The sequence below is a fragment of the Dromiciops gliroides genome, chromosome 6 (genome assembly GCF_019393635.1).
Source record: "Dromiciops gliroides isolate mDroGli1 chromosome 6, mDroGli1.pri, whole genome shotgun sequence".
Taxonomy (NCBI): Eukaryota; Metazoa; Chordata; class Mammalia; order Microbiotheria; family Microbiotheriidae; genus Dromiciops; species Dromiciops gliroides.
The window spans coordinates 244,607,672-244,634,079 of record NC_057866.1 but is presented as its reverse complement, the minus strand read 5'-3'; the positions used below and the strand labels follow the sequence as shown (position 1 = coordinate 244,634,079).

General features: G+C 39.0%; 1 protein-coding gene across 2 annotated transcripts in view; it reads left to right on the top strand.

The window, feature by feature from the left end:
* The window catches only part of DNAJB14 (DnaJ heat shock protein family (Hsp40) member B14), a 101,432-nt gene that overhangs the window by 19,693 nt on the left and 55,331 nt on the right, over positions 1 to 26,408 (top strand). The window lies entirely within an intron of this gene.

Here is a 26,408-nt window from a genome sequence, read left to right as displayed (position 1 = left end):
AGAGAGGCTGAGGGGGAGACGGAGAAAAAACTAAGCACAGAAGGAGAACGAAACAGTAAGGGGCTTTTCTGGGGTTCATCACTACGGTAATGAGAGAGCAGTAAAAGTGAAGCAGGGGAGCCAAAGTGAAAGGAGAAAAAGTGAAAGTTGGAGAAAGCTGGAGCATACCCTAAGGCAAGAGGTGCCCTTATTAAAAGCAGACAGGTTGTATAATTTGCATTTCTTAACTCTTACATTGATTTTTATAAATAAATTATGCTTTGGTTATTTAATTAAGAGGCTTCTTAATCATTTGCTTATCAATTTGGGTGCAGTGTGGAGAAATTTTTAAATGGCTCATATTAAATTTTTTTTAAATTAATAAAGTATTTTATTTTTTTTTCCGTTACATGTAAAGATAGTTCTCAACTTTACAATTTCAGATTTTTCTCCCTCCCTCCCCCCTCCCCTAGACAGCAGGTAATCTGATATAGGTTATATATATATATATATATATACACATAATAACATTAAACATATTTCTGCATTAGTCATGTTATAAGAGAAAAAATCAGAGCACTGATGAAAAACTTCAAAATAGAAAAAAACAACAGCATCAAAAACAAAAGAAATAGTATGGTTCATTTAGCATCTATACTCTGCAGTTCTTTTTTTTTTTTCTTGGATTTGGAGATCCTCTTCCATCACAAGTTCCCTGGAACTCTTCTGTGCCATTGCATTGGTGAGAAGAATATAGTCCATCACAGTAGGTCAACACTCAATGTTGATGATACTGTGTACAATGTTCTTCTGGTTCTGCTCATCTCACTCATCATCAGCTCACGCAAGACCCTCCAGGTTTCTCTAAACTCCTCCTGCTCATCATTTCTTACAGCACAATAGTATTCCATTGTATTCATATACCACAACTTGTCCAGCCATTCCCCAATTGATGGGCACCCCCTCAACTTCCAATTCCTTGCCACCATGTAAAGAGCAGCTATAAATATTTTTGTACATGTGGGTCCCTTTCCCCTTTCCATGATTTCTTTGGGAAAAAGGCCCAAAAGTGGTATTGCTGGGTCAAAGGGTATGCATAGCTTTATCGCCCTTTGGGCATAATTCCAAATTGCTCTCCAGAATGGCTGGATCAGTTCACAGTTCCACCAACAATGGATTAGTGTTCCAATTCCCATATTAAATTAATAGCAGTCAGATAGCCAGTCAAACATCCACAGATTAGTAAGTTAAAATATTTTTACAAGGGTCCTTAGGATCCTGTGGCAATGACCGATCAGCCATATTTTACAAAGTTTATTAGACTTTGAAGTTATGGCTTCTTGTGTTCTAGCCTCACTTATAATGAAAATTATAGAGCAGACCCTACTAAAATATCTCTACTATGAAAATGTTTTCTTCTGAGTCTCTCTTAGATAGTAGCTTAAGAAACTTGGAGGGGCAGCTAGGTAGCACAGTGGATAAAGCACCAGCTCTGGATTCAGGTGAACCTGAGTTCAAATCCGGCCTGAGACACTTGAGTAGCTGTGTGACCCTGGGCAAGTCACTTAACCCTCACTGCCCTACCAAAAAAAGGAGAAAAAAAGAAACCTCAAAATTTCCTCGAACAACTTGGGGGGTGTAATGGAATTTATTAATTTGATCATTGACAATGCTATGCTAAGGTTTAGTAAAAATACAGCAATTCAAACAGTTAAAGAAGAGAATCCAGCTTTCCAGACCAGAGTCCAGAATCCAGTTTTTCCAGACCAGAATCCAGACCAGAGTCCAGAATCCAGTTTTCCAGACCAGAATCCAGTTTCCTCCTGATGACATCTTACCACTTCAAGAAGGCAAGAGAACTCAGAGACTTTGTATGAACTGTTTTGCTTTATTAGTTTTTACTATCTCCTTTCTGTTATTATATGCCATCTGTAACATGTACTCTCTGCAGAGGCTCTCCCTTTGCAAGACTAATGTCAAAGCGTCGGTTCATGAGGACAAAAAATCGCCCCTCTGGACAAAACTTTCCTCTCGTCCTTTTCTATATTGTTGTTCACATATTATTAGTTAGCAATAGTTATTATATTCTTTTTACTGTTCTGTCAAGGAAATATTTTGTTTCTTGAGGAACAAAAGGGGGGAATGTGGTAAAAAGTTTTAACAGTCGGTTAGATAATGGAGAGACGCCAGTTTTTTTTTAGGACCACCCTTTTGGGGAGGAGACCAACAGCATGAGCTACGCACACCAGTCCGCCTGCAACGCACGCCAGATTGCCTGCTGAGCACTCGACTTCCGGGGTGCGAGCTTAAAAGGCAAGGAGAGAACGGAAGTGGGGCCTTTTTTTCCTGCTCCGCCGGTCTCCTGGCTGCGCTCTCGGTTAACAGCACTCGCTTGACTCGGTCTCTCTCCCCAAAGGTGGCCTTGGGTTTTGGTGAGTTTTATACGGAATATAGACTAAGCTTAGACTTAAGATGATTTGTATTGTATTTCTACTTTCCTATCCTTCTAATCAACATCACCTTGTGACTACCATACAATAAAAGCTCTAACTAGAAAACCAGAAGCTTCTTCCATTTACTAGTCTGGGAGATAAATTAAGGGAAAGGTTAAGTAGGGGAGATTTATGATCTAATATCCAATTTTAATCTCACAGGGGAAAATGTTGATAGGTAACATAACAGTTTTTTCTATATTTCACCCAAATTCCCTCTTTCTCAGAGGAACTTTCCAGACACATTTCACAAGCTATTAACTGGGTCCTGGGCCACCACCAGGATTAACAGAAAATTGTATTTGATGAGTGGTGCACAGTGAAAAAGTTTAGCATGAGACTTAAATCTCTGAATTTCCAGTGGTATACACAGAGTTACAGAATGAAGAATGCGTGTGTGTGTATAAGTAAAATGTTTAGCAATGATTTTATCAGCCTTTGTATAATTCACAGTAAAGAGTGTACCCATATAGAATGGCACCTGTTTTCTCCAGTTTGTAATTTTAAGAAATTACTGGAGGTGCCCTATTTGTGAGAGGTAGGACTTTCCAGGTTATCTATGCCAAGAATGATCCTCAATGGACAAGGCTGTTCAGTCTCTGTCTCTCTGTCTCTCTCACACACATTTTTTTCGTTTAGTGTTCTTCTTGCTGAGAACTAAATTTTGAGGGCATATGTTTGTCATTTTTCTCCTAAGTCTAGACTTGTAGTTGTTGCATTTAGCATATTTGTATATATAATTTAGGGCTTTTTCTGTAGGAAGTAGGCAAGACATGAATTTCAAAGGCTCTTTTCACCCTTTTCCTTAACTATTACAATAGGCACCTCATTGTTCTGCCTGCCTCAAGTCTCTCCCCATTCAAATCTATTTCATATTCAGCTTCCAAAGTGATTTTCCTGGAGTCCAGGTCTAACCCTGGCACTTCCCTACTCAATAAATTCTAGTGGCTCTGTTACCTTTAGGACTCATAATTGAGTAGGATAAGGAGAAAGGCTGAATCTCTGTTGTAAAATTGTACAGTGTTTTTAATGATCCCAAGTTCCTTCCTGGGATGAAAACCATCTTTTTTTTCCACATCACCAGTCTTTTGGTGATGCTGTGTAGCTGAAAGTCATGGAGCATGTGTAAAGCATAATTTAGAAGGATGTATAACCAGAAATGGAGTTGTTCATCTAGTGACAGTGTAAGGGATAGCATGTGTGCTCCACTGGTATGCATGTAATTTTTCAGAAGTGGAGTTTTTATATTATTTTCATATTGCCTAGATTTTTAGTATTCTACCTTCCCACCTTTTCCCAAAAGCCTTCTTTTATAACAAATTTTTTTTTTAAAAAAGGAAAAAGGGGTGAAAACAGAAAAATCTTACATTATATGTAATGTTCTGTACCCATTACTTCCCTTACCCCCCACTCCTTTTGCAAAGTATCTTCTCTTAGCTTTTCATTAGGGTCAAATTGTTCTTTATAACTTCACCGCATTCATCTTTTTTTTTTTTTTTTTTTGCAGGGCAATGGGGTTTAAGTGACTTGCCCAGGGTCACACAGCTAGTAAGTGTCTGAGGCTGGGTTTGAACTCAGGTCCTCCTGAATCCAGGGCTAGTGCCTTATCCATTGCGCCACCTAGCTGCCCCCACCGCATTCATCTTTGATCATTTTTTGGTGGTGATTCTTTCCATTTTCATTGTCATCATGTATAGTATGTTGTTTTTCTGACACTGCTTATTTTACTTAATAAGTTTCCATATTTATCATGTATCATACATAATTTGTTTATCCATTCCCCAGTCATCCACTTTTGTTTCCAGATTTTTTGCTACCTGTTTTGGTGTATATGGACCTTCCTCTTTGTCAGTGACCTCCTTCAGGTATATACCTAATTGTATCCATGCAATTTTAACACATCTATTGAGTGAAACACCCTACGATTCTTATCCAGACATGGAGAAGAATCACATACATAGGTCAAGAAGTAATGGAACTGGGGGCAGCTAGGTGGCGCAGTGGATAAAGCACTGGCCCTGGATTCAGGAGTACCTGAGTTCAAGTGCGGCCTCAGACACTTAACACTTACTAGCTGTGTGACCCTGGGCAAGTCACTTAACCCCAATTGCCTCACTAAAAACAAAACAAAACAAACAAAAAAGAAGTAATGGAACTGGGGGCAGCTAGGTGGCACAGTGGATAGAACACCAGCCCTGGAGTCAGGAGTACCTGAGTTCAAATCTGGCCTCAGACACTTAACACTTACTAGCTGGGCAAGGGCAAGGGCTGTGACCCTGGGCAAGTCACTTAACCCCAATTGCCTCACTAAAAAAAAAATTAAAAAAAAAAAAAGAAGTAATGGAACTATTGCAGTCTTCACCTTTGGTTGAAGTAGCCACATCAGTGACATCATAGGATTATGAAGTGGGGTTCCTCAGAGCTGATGGCACATCGATCATCAAGGTAGCTGTTGTTCAATAAACTAAAAAATAATAATAGAGCTCACATTTGTTTATGTGTGTGTGTATATACATATATACACATTAGTGTATGGACATGTACACACATGTGTATATACAAATACACAATTAACAGCCTTTTTTTTTAGGATTATACTTTTTAAGCTTAAAAAAAAGCCAAAAAAAGAAGCCAACACTTTGTAAAATGTCTCAGTTGATCCAAGAGAGAAATCCCATTTTAACCACAGGCACAAGCATATTGATCTCTTAATTGAGAAAGAGATAATTGAATTTATTAGAGACTATTTTCATTTCAGCAGTCTGATGCATTCCTGATCCAGTTGATGTAGGCATCCCTACAGGAGTGTAAATTGTAACCTTGGTCTGTAAATGTTTCATCGGGGTTGTGCCCAGTGCATGGAGGGAGGCCTTCCCTGATTTCTTTTAAAATTTAATAAATACCAGTGCAGTGTGGACTGTCCATTTGTTATTCTTTCTTTTGCTGCATGTTTGACCCACTTCTTTTCACACTTTCATAGATGAATATGCACATGATATCTTTTATACCTCATTGTACACATCTTACACATCGTCATTGGTAATATGCTGCAACATGATAGGCCCACTGCATAACTTTCCAGATTGCTTTTTAGGTCACCTGCAATTATATTCTCTTGAAATTGTGGTATTTCATGATGTTCATCCAAATCATGTTGCCAGGAGAATCTGGGTAATTAAAAAGATGGGGGTTTGTAGCACTAAGCAGTTTAGTGTGATTGAAAGCATGGCATTGTTTTTCAGATGATTCCCGCTTAACTCCTTTCTCCTGTCCAATCTTGGGCCCAGCTCATTGTCTACTTGAAGTACATGGCCTAGACTCTTCATAAGAATGCATAGGGATAGGGACTAAGCCTGTGATTTCATTCATATAGGGAACTTCTAGATGAGGAAATGTCTTCCACCAGTGCAGGTCAGTCAGTGCCTTCTTTGCAGGTAAGGTCTTAGGCCTAGTTGAGCAGTGGGAAGTGAAATGACTTGTGGATTGTCAGCCAATATGTGTAAGGGGTGGGAATTGAACTTTGATTTCCCTGGCTTTGAAGTTAGCTCTCTGGTGACCATGCCTCAACAAACATTTATTTTTCTTCTCATTTAATTTGTGTGTGTGTGTGTGTGTGTGTGTGTGTGTGTGTATGCATATTTAAAATTTTTTTTCTCAGGTACACATAAGGAAAAAAAAATGTTTTTTTCCTTTCCTCCTCCTTACTCTCCTTGAGAAGGGAATTTAATACAGATTATACATGTGTAATCATGCAAAACATTTCCATGTTAGCCATTTGTAAAATAAAATGTAGATCCAAAACCCCTCCCAACACCCAATTGTAATAAATAAAAATAAAGTTGTTTAAAAGTATGCTTCATCTTAATTCAAACTCCATCACTTCTTTCTTCAGAGGTGGACAGCATTTTTCACTATAAGTCCTTTCAGAATTGTATTGGTGAAAATGGCTAAATTATTCACAGTTGATCATCATACAATATTGCTGTTATTATGTACAATCTCCTGGTTTTGGTCATTTCATTTTGCATCAGTTCATGTAAGTCTTCCCAGATTTTTCTGAAAGCATTCTTCTCATCATTTTTTTTTCTTTCTTTCTTTTTTTTTTTTTGCAGGGCGATGAGGGTTAAGTGACTTGCCCAGGGTCACACAGCTAGTAAGTGTCAAGTGTCTGAGGCTGGATTTGAACTCAGGTCCTCCTGAATCCAGGGCCAGTGCTTTATCCACTGCGCCACCTAGCTGCCCCCTCATCATTTCTTATAGCACAATAATAATTCATCATAATCATATATCACAACTTGTTCAGCCATTCCCCAATTTTTGGATTTCCTCTCAATTTCCAGTTCTTTGCCACCACAAAAAGAGCTACTATAAATGTTTTTGTATGTGAAGATCCTTTTCCTTTTCCTTTTCCTTTGATCTCTGTGGGGTACAGACCTAGAAGTGGTACTGCTTAGTCATGGGCTATGTACAGCTTCATGGTCCTTTGAATATAATTCCAAATTGCCTCTCAGAGTGGTTGGATACACCCCCATCAGTGCATTAGAGTCCCAATTTTTCCTCATCCCCTCCAACATTTGTTATTTTCCTTTTCTGTCATATTAGCAAATCTGATAGGTATTAGCTAAGCACCTCAGAATTGTTTGAATTTGCATTTCTCCAATCCATAGTGATTTAGAGGGTTTTTCCCCCCATGTGACTATAGATAGCTTTGATTTCTTTATCTGAAAACTACCTGTTCATATCCTATTAGGGAATGACGCATTATTATAAATTTGACTCAGTTCCCTATATGTATTTGAAAAATGAGGCCTTTATCAGAGAAATTCGTTATGAAAATTATTTCCACGTTTTCTGCTTTTCTTCTAATCTTGTCTGCATTGTTCTTATTTGTATGAAACCTTTTTAATTTGATGTAATCAAAATCATCCATTTTGCATCCTTTAATGCCTTCTGTCTCTTGTTTGGTATAAAGTCTTCCCTTATTCATCAATGTGACAGGTAAAATATTCCAAGCTCCCCTAATTTGCTTATGATATATCCTTTATGTCTACATTGTGAACCCATTTTGACTTAATCTTAGTATGTGATGTGAGATGCAAAAAGCAGTTATTAAGCACTTAATATATGACCAGCACTGTCTCACTTTCGTATTACTGTATATATAAGGACATAATGTATGGAAACAAAATCTAAGCTTGTGTGTGTGTGTGTGTGTGTGTGTATATATATGTATATATATATACTCTGCTGCCTTGTATACAGATCTATGTATCTGTGTGTGTGTGTGTATGTGTGTGTGTGTGTGTGTAAATAATTGCTTCATGATGAGTTCCTATATGAGTTGCCCATTTCAAATGTATGTAATCATTCAGGGAATTTGCTTTTTCATCTGTTTAGTTCATAGGATCATAGACCTGGAACTGAAGTCCAAATCCCTTTACTCTATATATGAAGAAATTGAGGCACAGAGAGGTTAAGTGAACATAGGGTTACATGGCATTAAGTAGCAAAGCTAGAATTCCACCTAGAAGCTGCTCCTGTTCCAAAGTAAGTGATCATTTTTGAATAGCTGTGGATCTTGTTGAGGATACCCTCAAGTGTTTGAGAGAACACTTTCTTCTTTTATTCAGTCCAGTATTCTCAAATATAAACTAGTGGAGTTTATATTCCAAATTGGAAGTAGCCCTTTGCTACTATACCTGTCTACCTGTGAAAAAGATTAACTTTGTGTTGGCTGAGGTGTTGTTCAAGCTTTTTTTTTTTTTTTCGCTTTAAGTCGACTAATCCCTGTTGGTATAGTTTTCTTTTATTTTCCATGTTTCAGCATCGGTAATTTGAGATGTCAAATTGAAACCTTTGTAATTACATGCTGTATCTTATCATCTCTTTACCTAGGATTTGATATATGAATTTTATATCTGTGGTCCAACTACATAGACAGCTTATTCAGAAATGATTCTCACACCAGTAAACAGTTGTTTCCTGGCTTAAGTTTCATTTATTGTTATATTACTTGGTACTTGTCAAGTACCAAGAGATTTCCATACGGTCTACAAACTTTTTCGCTTTTTTATTTCTTATTCCTAAACCATATTTTTAAATTTAATCTTTTCATTAAAGTCACCGAGTATTAAAGTGTAAATACCTAAGTTTGAAAGATCCTCTGTTTTTTTGTAGAATTTCTGTGCCTCATTTGCCATTTAAAAGATTGGCATTTAAGTAGCATTTCTCTTCATAGGGTTTTGGGGGGTTTTTTGTTTTTTGCTTTTGTTAATTACAAACACTGCAAGGTGAGATGAGTTGTCCTTCCATTTGATTCCGTTTCTAGTGAGAAACATTAATATGGTCATGGTTCAGTTTTTCCGGTAGCATCCCAACTTGGTGGTCATTGGACAGAGGTCTCACATTTAGAGTACCAACCGTTGTAAGCTAATGTTTTTCGATTGATTATGTGGTGATTATATCAAGGATCTGTATTTTCTCTGATTTGGGAGAGGGGAAATGTACATACCAACAACAAAATCACAAATCCTTTAATTAACCCCTGACATTTCTAGACTCGTTCTGCTTGAATTCTTAGGAAGTTTTCTTTTACATGAAGCTCAAATCTTTTTTTTTTAGCCGCAAGTCCTGCTCCCAGGGGCCAGTCAGAATAAGTTTATTTCCTCTTGACAGACGTTCAGATACTTGAAAACTGGTGACAGCATCCTTAGTCTCTCCAAAGCAGTCTTCAGGTGACATGGTTATAGTTTCCTTCTGGATAAATGCCACTCCGTAGCTTTCTTGTGGCAGCCAAAAGTTAACATAATATTCTAGAGACATCTGAGTGTAGTACACCTGTGTGAATCCTTCCATTGCATTGCCTTATTTGCCCACCATTTCACAGTCTGATTGTATTGAGTGGGCAGTCCATACCTCCTGTACTTGTGAAGATAACCTTTTGAACCCAAGTGTAGACTTTTGGTGTATTCTATCCAGGGCATTATTCTATTCTGTCAGCATCCTTTTGGCTTCTGATTGTTGTCCAGCATATGATCAGATTAGCTCAGGCATGTGTAGATCATGTGATTTACAAATTTGTCAGGCATGCTTCTATGACTTCATCCTAAACATGTGTAAACATGTTAAACAACATAGGACCAATGATGGATTCTTGAGACTCTCTTCAATTTGTTGTGGATCCATTAATAACTAGATGTGATCATTTGCTCTTATTTAGCCCTGAGCTTCTTAAACTGTGGGTCCCATATGGGGTCCCATAACTGAGTGTGGGGGTCACAAAAAATTTGGCGACAATAAAAGATTATATATACCTATTTTATATACCTATGTGCCATGTCACGTAAACATTTCTCAGGTGAAAAGGGGTTGCAAGTGGAAAAAGGTTAAGAAGCCCTGAAATCAGGGGCGGCTAGGTGGCGCAGTGGATAAAGTGCCGGCCCTGGATTCAGGAGGACCTGAGTTCAAATCCGGCCTCAGACACTTGACCCTTACTAGCTGTGTGACCCTGGGCAAGTCACTTAACCCCAATTGCTCTTAAAAAAAAAAAAAAGAAGCCCTGAAATCCAGCCCACTGGAAAGATAGGGATTGGGTCCAGATAGTAGAGACCTTCAGAGGCCTCCACCCAAAAGGAGGCAAGGGGACCACTCAGTGATGAGATGCTTTCTCTCCATGTGTTGTGCTTCTCAGATTTCCTTCCTGTGTCAGTCTAGCGCGCATCCCTGTAAACATAGGAAATGATGATAGTCTGGCATGGACTGTACCTGAAGAAGCATACTGAGATTGTTTTCACCCTTCATAACTGGTCATAAACTACCTTTTCATTTAATAACTTCTAGATAGTGCACACCAAACACCAACTGGAATCTTCTTTGAGTTTTTCACCATTTTCAACATAGTTTCTTTCTCATAGCAATTTGAACAGCAATTAATTTTTTTAAATTTTTTTTTTTTGCGGGGCAATGAAGGTTAAGTGACTTACCCAGGGTCACACAGCTAGTAAGTGTCAAGTGTCTGAGGCCGGATTTGAACTCAGGTCCTCCTGAATCCAGGGCCGGTGCTTTATCCACTGTGCCACCTAGCTGCCCCAGCAATTAAATTTTTGATTTTCACTTTTCGTCTTTTGTTTTGTCTTTCATTTTCAAAGAGGACCAGTGACATTATGGGATGATGTCTTAACTGATCCCTGAGTTGGATGTGAGGCCAAATTTTCAAGTTGGCAGCCTCGCTCTCTCTTCCAGAGTCATCGAAGTCCAGTGGCAAGACAAGTCAAGAAGGCTGTCAATGGCCTATAGTGCAGTGGATGGTCTTTGTGTCTTTGATGTTTGACCAAGCTCTCAGCTCTCCACATGCCTCCATAACTTTGGAACAGATTGTTCTCATCTGCCCTTTCCACTGGAAGGAAGTCTTCACATGTTTGGGATAGACATCCCCTTAACTCACTGAGGGGTTTGAGGCCTGTTGGCTACCATCAACCTGGTTTAGCTTGTCTGCTGAGATGGTTTTGCTGGGATATGGCTATAACTTCTTGGAGCCACAAGTTGAGAGTTGGGTGACAAGTGAATACCAAAAGTCATCTAGCAGCCCTAAAAAGGGCTCTGTAAGCCCTTAGAGGTGCTAGTCTTCCTTGAACACCCCATACACCCCACTTTTCATCTAATAGACACCTGGATAATAAATCTTTGCCATGTCAAAATATTCTCATTTGAAAAAATAGATTTTATTTCTAATTCCAAAACACTCTGTCCTTAATGTGTGCCAAAAAGATTTTATTGATGATGCATTTGTTAGTTTAAAACAAAACTTCTCAACAGACAAAATACTACAGTTAACAAACACTTTCCTCTGATGGAAACCAAATAAGGATCTTAATTCTAAAATGATCCAGAGAATGACTTGAAATAAAACCTACTATTATCTAATTTCAGGTAGACAAATCAGTCTTCTTTCCTTTCATTGTCATGCTTAGACAAATTTTAAGTATTATATTTGTGGGGATTTTTTTCCTGAGCAAAATCAAGCAATGTCTCTTGTATTTTCCTTTTAAATTACTCTTATATGTGTAATATTTATACTGATAGAAAAATATAGTGAGTAATCTTTAAACATAAGACTGGAATATTAAAATAACTTTGACACTACTAAAAAAACCGAACATCTTTCACCACCTGTTGGCTGGTGACTCATTGTAAACAAATATAAGTGAGGACTTTGGTGCTTTTCTCTGGCTATAGCAAGTGACAAAATTGGGGCCTTTTCATGTTTGTTTTTTTAATTTACTGATCTTTTTTTATGTGTTTTTAAAAATATCAGTGACATTCTGTGGAGTCTGACCCCCCCACCCCCAGCCGCAGAATGAATGCAGGAAAAAGCATTTATTAACCACTTTTAGTGTGCCAAGTACTTTGCTAAGCACAAGGGATACAAACAAAGAGAGAAAAAGCAAAATCAGTCCTTGTTTTAAGTGAGAATCTTACTCTCCTTGGGGTAGACAGCATGCAAAAGAAAGCTCAGCAGGAGGGCAGATGACAAGGCCTGGGAGTCCTAAGGCTTCCGTGCTGGGGAAGATGGCAAAACCCCGAGGTCTTTATCTGACATCAGTGGGTTGGATGCTGGAGCTGGGGGACTGTAGGGCACAGGCAGGGCAGGTGGTGAGGTCTAGTGGTCTCCTCATGGGGAGCTGTGGATTCAGATATGGCCTCAGTGTGTGTCCCTGGGCAGGGCACTGCCCATCTATTGGCCTCAGTTTTCTTTTGCTGAAAATGGGGATGATAATACCTACCTCCCATTTGCAAAGTCCTTAGCATAATGCCTTCCTGCCCCATGGCTGTCCTGGACAGCTCTGTACTGGCTGTGTTTTCCTCTGTCGGGAATGCTGTGTCAGTATCAGTGGTTCTTTGAACTGAGTGGCTATCATGGAACCCCTTATTCATCTGTTGAAATGTAAGGCTACCTCAGAAAAATAATAATGACCATAATAGTAATAATAATCGAATTTACAACAGTAACACTTTAAAGTTTTCAAAGCACTTTACAAATAGCTCGTTTGATCCTCACAACAACCCTAGGAGATAGGTGCTATTATTATCCTTGTCTTATAGATGAGGAAAGTGAGGCAGACAAAGATTAGGGGACTTATCCAGCTAGCATGTATCTCTGGCTAGATTTGAACTCTTGGCTTCCTGACTCCAGGTTCATCATGTGGCACTTAACTGCCTCAATCAAAGGAACTGCTAATTGTCCATTAGAAGCTGGTGAAAGTAAGATGCAATATTTTTCTCATACAAATTCCTGGACCCCCTGAAATCTTCACAGATCCTCAAAAGGTTAATCCCTGGTCTTTTTTTTTTGTCTTTGTGCTATTTATATAGATAGCAAAATTTTATTGGGGAAAAAAAGATCTTTGCTGTACATTTTTTTCCACACGACTTTCTCTTCAGCTGCCTTTTATGCATGCAAAAGTTTTACATTTTATTTAAACAAAGTAGTCTATTTTAGCTTTTATAGTCATTTCTGTGTCTTGTTTGTCTAAGAACTAGACATTTGAAAGGTTATGCTTCGTGTGTAAGCCTAGTAGTAGAATTGATACAAAGGGTATGTATGCAGAGATCAGTGACTTTTGCCATATAGCTCTAGACTATTTTCCAAAATGGTTTTGCTAGCAATGCGTTAATGTCTTTGTCCTAACATTGTCCCCTCCACCAATTGACATTTTCCTCCTTTGTTAACTTATCAATTTGATATTGTGAACGACAACCTTAAAGTTTTTTCTAATTTGATTTTGTTATTAGTGGTTTGCAGCTTTTTTTTTTTTAAAGTGTGGTTGTTGACAATTTAGATTTCTTTCCTTGAGAACCATCTGTTCTTCATATTCTTGACCATTTACCTATTGGGAATGTCTCTTGTTCTTATATTTTAGAATCAGTTCCCTATATATCTTAGATATGGGATTTTTATCACCATTAACTTGTTGCAAAGATTTATTTCCCTGTTATTTATGCCCTCTATAATTTTATCTGCATTTTTTTGTTTGTGCAGAAGCTCTTCACTCAAAATGATGTTTGATTGTCTGCGATCCTCTCTAACCCTTGTTTGTTCTAGAGTTCTTCTCCTAGTTATAACTGTTAATGAAATCTCCTTCCTGGCTTCTCTAATTTGTTGATGCTATGACCTTTTTACATATAACTCGGGCATCTTTTGAAGTTTATTATGCTATGTGATGTGTGACACTGCTCTAACCTTGATTTTCTACGAGACTGATTTACAGTTTTGTAACCGTTTTTGTCAAATAGTAAGTTCTTATCTCAATACTTGGAGTCTGGATTTATCATTGTTTTACAGTGTGTTTGTTTATACTATTTCCCTTGAGATTTGTGGCTTCTTGTTCTTCCAAATGAGTTTTATTATTATTTTGTCTAGCTCTGTAATTCTTTGCCTACTTTCCTATTTAAAGATGAGGCAATGGAGACATTGAAGTTGTGATTTGCTCAGTGTTTAATTTTTTTTAAGCAGTTAGTGTGGGAGAACTTGAACTAGAATTTCATAACAATTAGGTCAGTGCACTTTCTGTTATGCCATACTGACTCTCTCTCTGATGTAACCTGAGATCCTACTCTAGAGAAATCCATGCTTAAGAAATACAATATGGAAAAGGTATCATTATTTAATGGCAGTTGTGTATTAGATACCAAGTTTGCTTCTCCCCACCAAGAAAATCCTCACCTCATAGAGAGCTTTCATAAGCTGCATAGAAAACTGTAATAGAAGGTAGCATGTTATAAGTGCTAGGATTGATGGATGCAAAGCACTGCAGGAATTAGAGGTGAATTGTGCAGAGCAGGAAGTCAGGGGACTCTCCCTGCCCCCCCTTCCTTCCTTCCTTCCTTCTCTCCCTTCCTTCCCTTCCTTGTTTTCGTTTTTGAGTAGAGGTTGGCACAGAGATGTTTTCAGAAAAGCATTTTGCTAGTGAGTCTTATTAGAGATAGGATTAGAAGAATGGGTAGGATTTACTTGGATCCAGAGAAGTATGTTTTAATTGTAGCAAGTGACTGGGGAAGATACGTTGGGGTAATGACGACAAAACAACTGTAAGTTGGCCAGTTTGACCAAAGACAGGATATATAAGGAAGCAATGAGAGACTGATAAAATGTAAGAGGGCCTTGAATGCCAGTGTAAGAAGGGCACCCCCCCCACATTGGAAAAGTAAACCAGTCATCACTATAGAGAACTTACTATAACAACATTATCATCCTAACTTGACTTTCTTTCATAACAAAGAAAAACTTGCAAAAGAAATATGGCAGCAGAGTGCTATACAAAAGCTTAGAATTTTTAGAAGGGTTAATGTTAGCTTGGTAGACTTTTTAAAAAATAAGTTTTATTTTATTTTTATGTCACAGTCATTAATGTATCTTACCACTGCAGTATTTCTCCTCTCCCCTTAACATCCTTCCTACCCAGTTCTATATCCCTATTGAAAGAAGGGAGAGAACATTTTCTCTGTGCTCCAATTACTGCACTCTATATCCATTCAGTGATGATGAAGATGAAGATGAAGATAAATAACCAGGATTTATGTAGTGCTTACTATGAGCTAAGCGCTATGCTAAATATTTTACAATTGTCATCTCATTTGATCTTCAAAACTACACTGTGAGGTAGCTGCTGTTAGGGCAAACAAGTCAAGTGATTTGTGGCCCCCCCCCCCCCCCCCCAGTAAATGCCTGAGGCTGGATTTGAACTTGTTTCCTTAACTTCAGATGTGGTGTTCTATCCACCCAGCCATTAGCTGTCTCCTTGTGGGATTGCGGGGTCAAAAGATGATGAACTCTTTAGTGACTTTCTTCTCATAATTCTGTGCTCTGTTTTTTGAATTGTTCAGCAACAGTCTCTAAGTGTACCTGTCTTCTTATAGTTCAGTAACTGAATTTAAAGAATAAGGCAACAGGCCGTATCTTCTACTAAGAAATAAATTTTCTGGCACTGTATTTCGCTTGCTTTTTTAGTAATAACTTTGACTTATTTGCAGTAGTAATACTAATGTCTAATCCAAAAATTAGTTTTTGTTTACATTATGTTTTTGAACTAACATATTATGATGCTGAATGTGGTATAAATAAACCTTTCTCTTTTTTGTCCCAGAGGATCTCTTAAATCAGTGAAAGGCAATCTTTATCACTGAGTAAAAAGACTAAGGATGTTCAACTATTAGAAAAAAAAAATGTGTCATCAGGGTTATTTTTTTTAAAGGTAACAACAGTTTGTTCAAGGCTTCCCCAAATATTCATGCATTTACAAAATAAATTTTGCTGTAGTCATTTGTAATTCTGGAAATTAAAACATTAAGCTTAATTGTTGTTGTTTTTTAGTTGACAGGTTAATTTTCTGACATTGCTTATTGTTTCCTTCATTTAAGAGCCAAATAAAGTTCTTTTCTGGTGGAAGACCTTGGACACTTTTCCCTCCCTGGGCTTGGAGTCAGGAATAACTGAGTTCAAATTTGGTGTCAGGCACTTTGTAGCTTTGTCTGGGGCAAGTCAGTTCATCTCTGTTTGCCTTAATTTCCTCAGCTGTAAAGTGGGGAAACGAATGGCACTGAACCTCCTAGAATTGTTGTGAAGCTCAAATGAGACAGTACTTGTAAAGCCCTGTGCCTGGCCCTAGCAAATACCACCCCACCCCAAGCCTGTTTCTCTCATCAGCCCATCTGGCAGTGCTGTAGCCACTCCTGAGCCTGATCCCCCTCCTGGGCTGCAGGAAGCTTTGTTTGGCCTGCTCTGTTCCTCTAGGGCAGCTTGGTTGCTGTATTTGTGCTGGACTTGGTGTGTTCACCCATTTGGCTTTAGCTCAGCAGCACTCCTGAGCTCAGGTCATCCACGAGGCTCAGCCTTCCCATCCTGTGCCACCACCCCCAGCCAGCTAGGATGCTTTTTTCTTCCAATTCCCATTTTCAAGTCCCAGAGACTCAGTTGGCCGGGTGCATCTAAGTAGGAATCCCCTTTGTAACGTTTCTGAAAAGTGACCATCTTTTGTATTCTCTGGGGATAGAGAGCGTGGAGGGCTTGAGAGAACCCTTTGCAGGAGAAATAAACATGGAGAAGTAGGAGCTGGGTGAAGCCACGGGAAGATTTCCGAAATAAGAGCGGGAGTTTCATCTCTCCCCCTCTTGTTCTTTCTTCCTTCCTCAGACCTAACACAATCAAATTTTCCTTTTTCTGAGGTTGCTTATAGTTAGGTGTTGTTCTAATTAAAGCCAACGACAAGTGAAGGTTAACTTCCCTAGGGAATATTTATATGCCCCAGAGAGAAGCTTGTTAAAATCAAGAGGCATTAGTGTGGAGAGTACTTTTGATTCACCCCATTCTAGGAGACTCTGCTTCTCCTAATCCAGTCAATAAGTAAATCATCGGTTAATGGCATATGGCAAAATACCCTTTCTCACATCTGCATTTATCTTTGAACCCCACGGGGAGAAAGGTGTTAGACCAAAGTTGTTATGGTTTTGATTGGCACATATTTGAATCCCTTTGTTAAGAGTTCTCATGCAGTAAAACTTTCAGGCCCTATTAGTTTACAACTCATTGCACTGTTAGGTCTCAATATGTCACACCTGAATATGGGCTGCACCACCAAAATAAATCTCCTTGAAAGGAAAAAGTGTAGATTTACACTAAAAAATATACAATTACTATGAAAGCTTTTTTTAAAAAAAAAAAACGATTTCTCCTCTTTTCTTTGTTCACTATAGTTTATTCTCTTGGTAAGAGTATGGTCTTAGATGCACTCAGTTTTTTAAAAAACCCATTTTAAGAGGGAAGAAGGGAAGCCAATAGTTGTACATTTTGGCTGGGCTTAAGTTTACCTTTGTACTTTATGTAATATAAAAAAGGTTTGCTTAGAAAATTAAGTATCTCTGAACAAAGGCATTATTCCTCGGTTATATAGAGAACTTAGTCAAATTTATAAAAATATATTCCCCGATTGATAAATGGTCAAAGGATATGAACAGGCAGTTTTCAGACAAAGAAATCAAAGCTATCTATAATCATATGAAAAATGCTCTAGATTACTATTGATCAGAGAAATACAAATGAAAACAACTGAGGTATCACTTCATACCTATCAGAGTGGCAAATATAAGAAAAAAAGGAAAATATTGGATGTTGGAAAGAAGGGATGTGGGAAAACTGGGATACTAATCCACTGTTGGTGAAGTTGTGAACTGATCCAACCATTCTGGAGAGCAATTTGGAACTATGCCCAAAGGGCTATAGAATTGTGTATACCCTTAGATCCAGCAATACCACTCACTGCTAGGTTTATATCCCAAAGACATCCTAGAAAAGAGAGAAAGACCTCTTTGTACAAAAATATTTATAGCAGCTCTTTTTGTGGTGGCTAAGACAAGGAAATCAAAGTATTGCCCATCAGTTGGGGAATGGTTAAACAAGGTTTGGTATATGATGATGATGGAATATTATTGGGCTATAAGAAATGACAAGCAGGATGACTTCAGAAAGACCTGGAAAGACTTGTATGAACTGATGTATAGTGAAGTGAGCAGAACAAAAGAGAACTTTGTGCACAATGACAGCAATATTGTTTGATGAAGAACTGTGAAAGACTTAACTGTTCTCAGCAATACAGTCATCCAGGATAATACCAAAGAAAGAACTGATATTGATTGAACACAGACTGAAGCATACTATTATCCACTTTCTTTCATTTGTTTTCTTTTATCCAAGTTTTTTTGTACAAAATAACTAATATGGTAATGTTTTACATAATTGCACATGTATAACCCATATCTGGTTGCTTACTACCTCAGGGAGAGGGGAGGGGAGGGGAGGGAGGGATAAACTTTGGAACTCAAAACTTCAAATAAAAATATTTATTATTGTTGTTTTTTTAAAAACCCATTTACATTAAAAAGTGTATGTTAATTATAGCTTACTCTTTGATTTACTGATTTTTAAAAAATCTGTAATTCAGAGAGTTCTCTTAATTTATAATTGTTTTATGATATAATGAGAAACGCATGAGGTCAAGAATAAGGAACTAGAAGGAATCCTTTTTTTTTTTTTTTTTTTTGCGGGGCAATAGGGGGATTAAGTGACTTGCCCAGGGTCACACAGCTAGTAAATGTCAAGTGTCTGAAGCTGGATTTGAACTCAGGTCCTCCTGAATCCAGGGTCGGTGGTTTATCCACTGTGCCACCTAGCTGCCCCTAGAATGAATCTTAAAGTTCATTTAGCCTGACCCCACCCTTGCGCCCGTGCCCTTTGACCATGGTCACTTTGTCAGCAATTCCAAATGAGCCCTGTTTCAAGAACCCAGGTTTCCTGCCACTTCTTTCTAGTACACAGTCCGACCCAAACTAGGATTGTTACGCCAACATGGCGCTCGTTATCTTCTCAAATTCCCCCCCCCCCCCCCCCCCCCGCTTTTGTTTCTTTTGAGGGCATCACCATCTTCTCAGCCATTTGAGTTCCCTTCTCTGGAGGTATCTTTGATTTTCCTCTCACCTTGACCCACATCTAATCATTTGCCAAGTCTTCTCGATTCTGTTTCCATAACATATCTTGCATCTCTTCCTTTCTGTGCACTTACATGACCCATACCCTACTTAAGGTAGTCTGGATGACTGCATTAGTCCTAACATTGGACTCTCAGCTTCCATCTTTCCTTCCATCAATTCACCTTCCACACAGCTGCAGAAATCATTTTGCTACCCAAAAGCCAGAGGTTAATCACATCAGTCCTCCCGATCAGGAACTCTGAGTGTCCTCTAGGAGAAAATACGCTCCTTATCTTGGCCCTTTTTTAGCCCTTCCCAGGCTGACCCCATCAGCTCACCTTAAAAGACACATCGCAGGTTATGAGTCTTTGCATTTGGCATTTGAGGAAAACTGACCTGCTTGGCATTTCATCTTCTCCTTCTGCCTTTTTGCATTGCTTGTCCCTCATGCCTGGAATTCACTCTCTCCTCACCTCGGCTTCTTACCCTCTCATGAACATTCAGCTCATATGCTGTATTCTGTGGAAAGTCTCTTCTGATTTCCTCTGCTTGTTAGTGCTCCTCAAACTGGCAAGTATGTATACTTTTACATCCAGTTCACTCCGCTTACTAGAGTGTAAACTCCCTTCGGGCATTGTGTTTTGTCTTGATGTTCCTAGTGCCTGTTACAGTGCCTTGCATGTACCATCTTCCTCCCCAAATCCTGCCATCTTCCACACTTCTCCATTACTGTCATGGGCACCAACACCTGGTCACCTAGGCTCTTCAGTCTTGGTTTCCTCTATGACTCCTTACTTTACCTTTATATCCCTCAGCAACCCCATCAATTGCCAATTCTTATTATTCCTCTTTCCCCACCTCTCTTGCGTTTGTCCCTTTCTCTACTTCCGTAGTCACTCCCCTGGTTCAGGCCTTCAAGAACACCCACCTGGATTAATGCAATAGCCTCTTAATTGTTCTCCCTGCCTCAAATATCTCCCCTCCTTGTTCATCCCCCCCACAGCTGCCTAAATGATTTTCCTAAAGCACAGGCCTCACCCTCCCACAGGCACACAATAAATCCCAGTGGTGGTGATGATTGTTGTCATTACCATTTTTCAGCAACCTCAAAAATGTGACATCCAAGGAACAAGAAATTATGGGGGAGAAATCAAACTTGTTCATCAGTTAAATTAGATATTCAAATGACCTTTACTTACAGGAGAACTTTTGGGGCTTTCATTTAGCCAATTTTCATGTGCTTAGCCCACAGCAATAATAAATCTGTCTGGTTTCCAAGGCTCAGAGCAGATTAGAAATGACAGGTTAGGGTAGGAGGGGGGATCCTTCTAATGGTCAGTATTCTTTGTTTTTTAAGTTTAGTATTTTATTTTTCCCCAATTACAAGTAAAAACAATTTTCAACATTCGCTTTTAAAATTGAGTTCCAGTCTTAAAAATTGAGTTCTCCCCTTTTCTCTACCCCCCTTGCCCCACCATTGACAAGGCAAGCAATTTGGTATAGGTCATGCATGTGTAGTCATGCAAAACATATTTTCCCTACTAATCATGTTGTAAAAGAAAACAGACCAAAATAAAGACCCAGGACAAATAAAGTTTAAAAACAAAGCATTTTTGATCTGTATTCGGACTAATGGTCAGTATTCTAACAGCATCTAGAAAGAACAACTGACATTATGCCTAAACAGTACCAAGGAAAACGGAAGAAAATGATAAAAAACAAAACAGCAGCCTGTGGTCATTTAGTGTGGGTAAAATACTCCTGCATTCCTCAGTAATCTGTCATAAAATATAGATCCATAATGATACCTGAGATGTTCTTCATGCTTAAGATATTGGGGAGTGTTCATGTTGTTGTTTTTAAATTTTGCTTTAAAATGATTAAAAGTGAATGCTTAATATGATGAAATTGGATTTATCTGGAAAATTTACTTAATATAGAAGACCTCCCCAACAATAATAACCAATACATGTGATGTTACTATACTGGCAGACTACAGGTAGTATGTTTTTTAAGGTTGAAGCACTAAAATATAAGAAATGTTTTTGATTAGTTTTAATTACAACCTTTCTCTACTTTTAGACAGGTACAATTAAGATGAAAATTTTAAGCTGGCAAGAATTCGCAAATCAAGCTCAAAGGTTAATTTGGGAACTTGGTGAATTTTGCTTGTTTCATTACCAGGTACTTTGTGCTGAATATTTTGTACAAAATGGAGAAAGCACAAGTTGTATCGGTGTCATTGTCTTGTTTTTTATCCTCTAGTTTCTTAATGTCTGTTTAAAATGTCATTTTTGGTTACCCAAAATGGAGTCTGGCTAACAAAGTATATAGGAACTTTTGTCTTTCTTCATCAATATACTCTATCTTATTAATGTAATCTTGCCTCAGATTGGGTGTTTTGTTTTGTTTTGGTTTTTTGGGGGTTTTTTGGTGAGGCAGTTGGGGTTAAGTGACTTGTCCAGGGTCACACAGCTAGTAATTGTTAAGTGTCTGAGGCCGAATTTGAATTCAGGTCCTCCTGACTCCAGGGCCGGGGCTCTATCCACTGCGCCACCTAGCTGCCCCTCTCAGATTGTATTTTAAAACTGTCATATGACATTATATTTGCTTTTCTTTTCATATTAATCTTATAGTCAACAAAAACTCCTAAATATTTTTTGGGGAAAAAAAGACATTTTTATATCACCCAGAGTGTTATCCCTTATAATGTAAAGTTAGAAAGGAAAAAAAAAAGACCTGATTGGAGCAGTTGGGGGGGGGCAGGGTTTGTTTTTGTTTGTTTGTTTGTTTTTTTAGGAACAGTTAGCAAGTTTAGTTTGGTGAAAGCAGAGAGCAGGTAGGCCAAAGAGAACGTGTGGTGGGGGTTGGAAGGAAGGATGTTGGTTAACCCTGACAATGTAGTTAGCTGCTCCAAGGGTGAGAGGATCATTTTCACACTGAGAAAGTTAGGGGATTCTTTGTGGAAAGGGGACTTTTGTTCTCAGCCGTTCAGCGCCATCCGGACTAGCTCTTCATAGTTGATACAACCGTTGCCGTCCTCATGCCCTGCCACCAACACTTCCACTTCTTCCTTGGTCATCTTCTCACTCAGAGTAATGAGGATCTGCCATATTTCAGCCCCATGATCTTTGCTACGGTCTGCAGCATTGGCAGAAAGTGTTCAAAGTCCAGCAGCTTCACATTTATCTCATCACTCTTGGGATTTCCTAAGACCTTGAGCACCTCAGCATTGGTGGGATTCTGGCCCAAGGTCCGCATCACGTCCCCACACTAGCTGTATAAGATCTTTCCATCCCCCCTGCTCAAACAAGCTGGAAGGCTTCCTTGAACTCAACAGTCTGATCCTCTGTGAAGTCACACATCTTGGCTTTGCAGCTCAGTCTCTGCTGCTGCTGCTGCTGCTGCTGCTGCTGCTGCTGCTGCTGCATGTAATGGCTTGGGGAGGGCGTATTAACCAAGGGCTAGGCACTGTGCTCCCCTAAAGGAGATGTGACAGTGGCAAAACTCAGCATCTCATTGAAAAAGTCTGTTCAGTGTTTTACACCCATAATTGCCCTCCTCTGAAAAGGAGGGAAGGAGATGTATTCTCACATCTCTTCCTTGGGATTGAACTCAGTCATTATAATTTCATAGCACTTGGATCAGATTTTTATATAAGTTTCCATTCATGTTGTTGTCTATGTAATCACTGTTTTCTTGGCTCTTCTCGTTTCAACTTCTCCATGGACTTCCATAGTCATCATTTCTTACAGTGCAGTTGTATTCTGTTATATTGATGTCCAGTTTGTTTAACCATTCCCCAAACAATGGACATTTACTCCCTCCCCCAGTTTTGTTCTACAAAAAAGGCTTTTCTCTAGATATTTTGGCGTATTTGGCACTTTTCTTTTTATCGTTGACCTTTTTGGGAAAACTATGGGTTTTTTGCTTGAAGTAACTTTCAAGCCAGGTTTATGTACTTAATTGAATTTTTTTAAAGACTTTTATGAGGTTGGTGACCTTGCATAGCCCTCCCTCAACTTAAATCCACTTCACTTCGAGTCAGGACATCACCCCAATGCCATGATCCTCTTCGAGAACAAAGGACAAACAACAAGAAGTGTAGGCACTGTGTCATGCACTGTGCTGAGTGTTGGGGATAGAACATTTCCATTCTATCAAAAGAGACTAAATGAACACATAAATATCCCCCCAACTGTGCCCTTTCTCCAACCTCTTTTTCCTCTACTTTGTCTACAAGAATATCCCAAGACACTTGTGAGATGCTCCGCTGAAATCTTTATAACTACAACATTTCTTTTTCTATTCGACTCAGTTTCCTCAAATGTATAACAATCCCTCTGGAATTGCTTCTATCTTAGGATCTATGACCCTAAAGACTTTCCCACCATGACTCAGCTGCCTTCTCTTCCTGAAACATTTCTTAGCACCCAGTACCATCTCACCCTCCCAACATCCCTCCACCATGCCCCTTCTCCCATCACTGAGTTCCTCTGAGAACTTCAGTTTGGGGATGGGGGAGCAGACCCAGATCAGCCATGGTTCATTCCTCCCCTGGCTGTGTTTCTGACTCTCTGGACTTTGCCACCAGACTTCCATGGATGCCCTTTATTCCAACCTTTTTCCAGCTCCTTTTTATGCATGTTTTCTGTTCCTATTAGAATGTAAGTTACTTGAAGACACGGTCTTTCTACTTATATTTGTATTCTCAGTGCTTAGTACAGTGCTACATAGTAATGCTTAATAAACTCTTGTTGATTGATTTAAAATAAAAAGACTTTTATTCTCTTGAAATCTGACCTATTTTTTTGGCCTCTTGTCAAAACTATCAAGATAATTTTAAACTATGTTTCTCCGTCATCCCATTTTAGTAGAACTAACTTTCACAGCTTTGTATCATCTACAGATTTGATAAAGCAAGCCTTCTCTGTCTTCATAAAAGTTGATTGTTTTAAAAAGTTGACCAGAACAAGGACACTTGAAACATCTCTCTAAAGTTGATACTGATCCATTATTTAGGATTCTGAGACAATCAGGTATACATCTACCTAACTGAAATATTAAACCAATCCCTATTTCTCCATCTTTTCCACAAGGACCTGTCCTCATAAGGGAATTTCATCCTTCCTAAAATCCGGGCACAACATATCTGTAGTATTCCCCCTACTCTGCTGGTTTATTAATCCCATGAAAAAAGGAAACTGAGATTAGTTTGTCAGTAGTAGTCCTTAAAGAACCCATGCCTCCTCTTAGCAGTCATTCATTGTGCCTACAAAACCTGTCTTTAGTACTCTATTTTGAATGTTTCCTGGGCTTAACGTGAAATCATAGAATCTTCTGTCCAGATGAGACCTTAGACGTCACTTTGTCCAATCCTCTCATTTTACAGGTGAGTCACAGAGAAGGTCAGTGGCAGCAACAGGATGAGTGAGAAGTCAAGGCTTCCATCTTGTCATAAAATACAAGTGTGGCTCAATTTGATTATTCCATGTGGCCCTCATCAATTTCATTAGTCTATACTTTCTAAAAATCTCCTATTTCACTTATTTAAAAAAAACAAACAAAACAAACCAAGGCCATTTGCCTTTCTCCAGGGTTCTAATACCTTTTTGATTTTACTCCAGTTTTCTCACAGATTACTGGTGGTAGGTCTGTATTCACTTCTGTTAAGTTATAATACTTTTGGGGGGGGGGCGGGACAGTGAGGGTTAAGTGACTTGCCCAAGGTCACACAGCTAGTGTCAAGTGTCTAAGGTCGAATTTGAACTCTGGGCCTCTTGAATCCAGGGTTAGTGCTTTATCCACTGCGCCACCTAGCTGCCCTCAAGTTATAATACTTTCTAAGCACCTGTCTTCATAACTATAGTGAAAGCCCTTTTGGGAGTTTCCAAAAGGTTTGGATAACAGTACAGAATATTGAAGGTAAAATAAAATACAGGAAATTTCCTAACCAGCTGTTAGAGCTGCAATTGTTGTGCCTTCTCGGATCATACATAAGCTTTCTGACCACCGAAAGTAGACCACTACAGTAAAAAAAGGAACGCAAGGGAGAATGGGGGGAGTAAGGATGAGTGACCGAGCTGGGCCCCAGGAAGGATGAGTGACCGAGCTGGGCCCCAGGAAGGATGCCTGCCCTTCATTTTTGTGTAGCTTTTCTGTTTCATGGGTTCTCTCCCTTGCTTCTTGACTTCAAAGGATCAGTCCTGGAAACAAATCTCCTGCTCTTCAGACCAAGTTTCTTTGAAGCTACAGTTTATTTTATTTTTTTTTGTTTGTTTGGTTGGTTTTGGTTTTGGCGAGGCAGTTGGGGTTAAGTGACTTGCCCAGGGTCACACAGCTAGTAAGTGTTAAGTGTCTGAGGCCAGATTTGAACTCAGGTCCTCCTGAATCCAGGGCCCATGCTTAATCCACTGTGTCTTGTCCTTTTTTCAATTATACTCCCCTGATACCTGGGCATCCTAGAGTGATTACCCTGACTTTTCCCTATCTTGAGGCATATTGTCTTCTGAGGAAGAAGCAGCAACATGGGGAAAAAGTGTTAAATTTCTGGGGTAATATGAACAGCCACAGGAGAAATTGAAATTACAGGAAATTATGTTGGGACTTTAATAGGTTAAGACAACAGAAAATTTTACAAGATTGAAGAAAGGTAGAAGTTGTTGGAAAAGATAAATTATTCTACTGTAAATATATATTTTTACTAGATTTACCAACCTTTTTCAGATAGGTGAAAAAGATGAGATAGCACCGATATCACAGATCTTCAGTTGCCAGTAGTTCCTAACACTTTCATTTAAAATTTCTTAGTTTCTCTGGAAACTAGGGAAGCTCTCAGTTTAAGGAGGGTTCTGTGCTTTATCCTTTAATTAAAAAAAAATTATCTCAATTTATTGGCCATACAGATTTCTTAAAGTGTATCATACATGTTAGAAATGCAGTTAACAAATAAGTGTTGCAGCTCAAATAATACAAGTGTATAACAGAGTGTGGTTGAAGGCTTCTTTAATGCAACTTTGTGAAGGTGGGCACTCTCCTGAATGTGGCATAGAGTACCCCAAAGTGGGGTTTGACAGTGTGAGAGTTGGAATGACGCCCCTGCTGGGAGGAACATTGCGAGCTCTGGTCTGAGGAGAGACAAGTTCCCGGGTGCCAGCTGGCCGGCCAGCTTCCAGACACCTTCCAGACACTAAAGTCACATGTCTTCCCTCAGGCTAGAGCTCACAATGTTCCTCCCCGCAGGGGCATCATTCCAACTCTCAACAGTGTTATTTATACTTAGGTCCTAGTGCGCAAAAGATACCTCTCTCTTTTCCTCGTTGGTCGAGTACTCAAGAGTTTACAATCTTCCTGATATGTCACTACCTAATTTTAATCAATCATATTTCAGTATTCCTATCTCCTATTTACATACAGTAT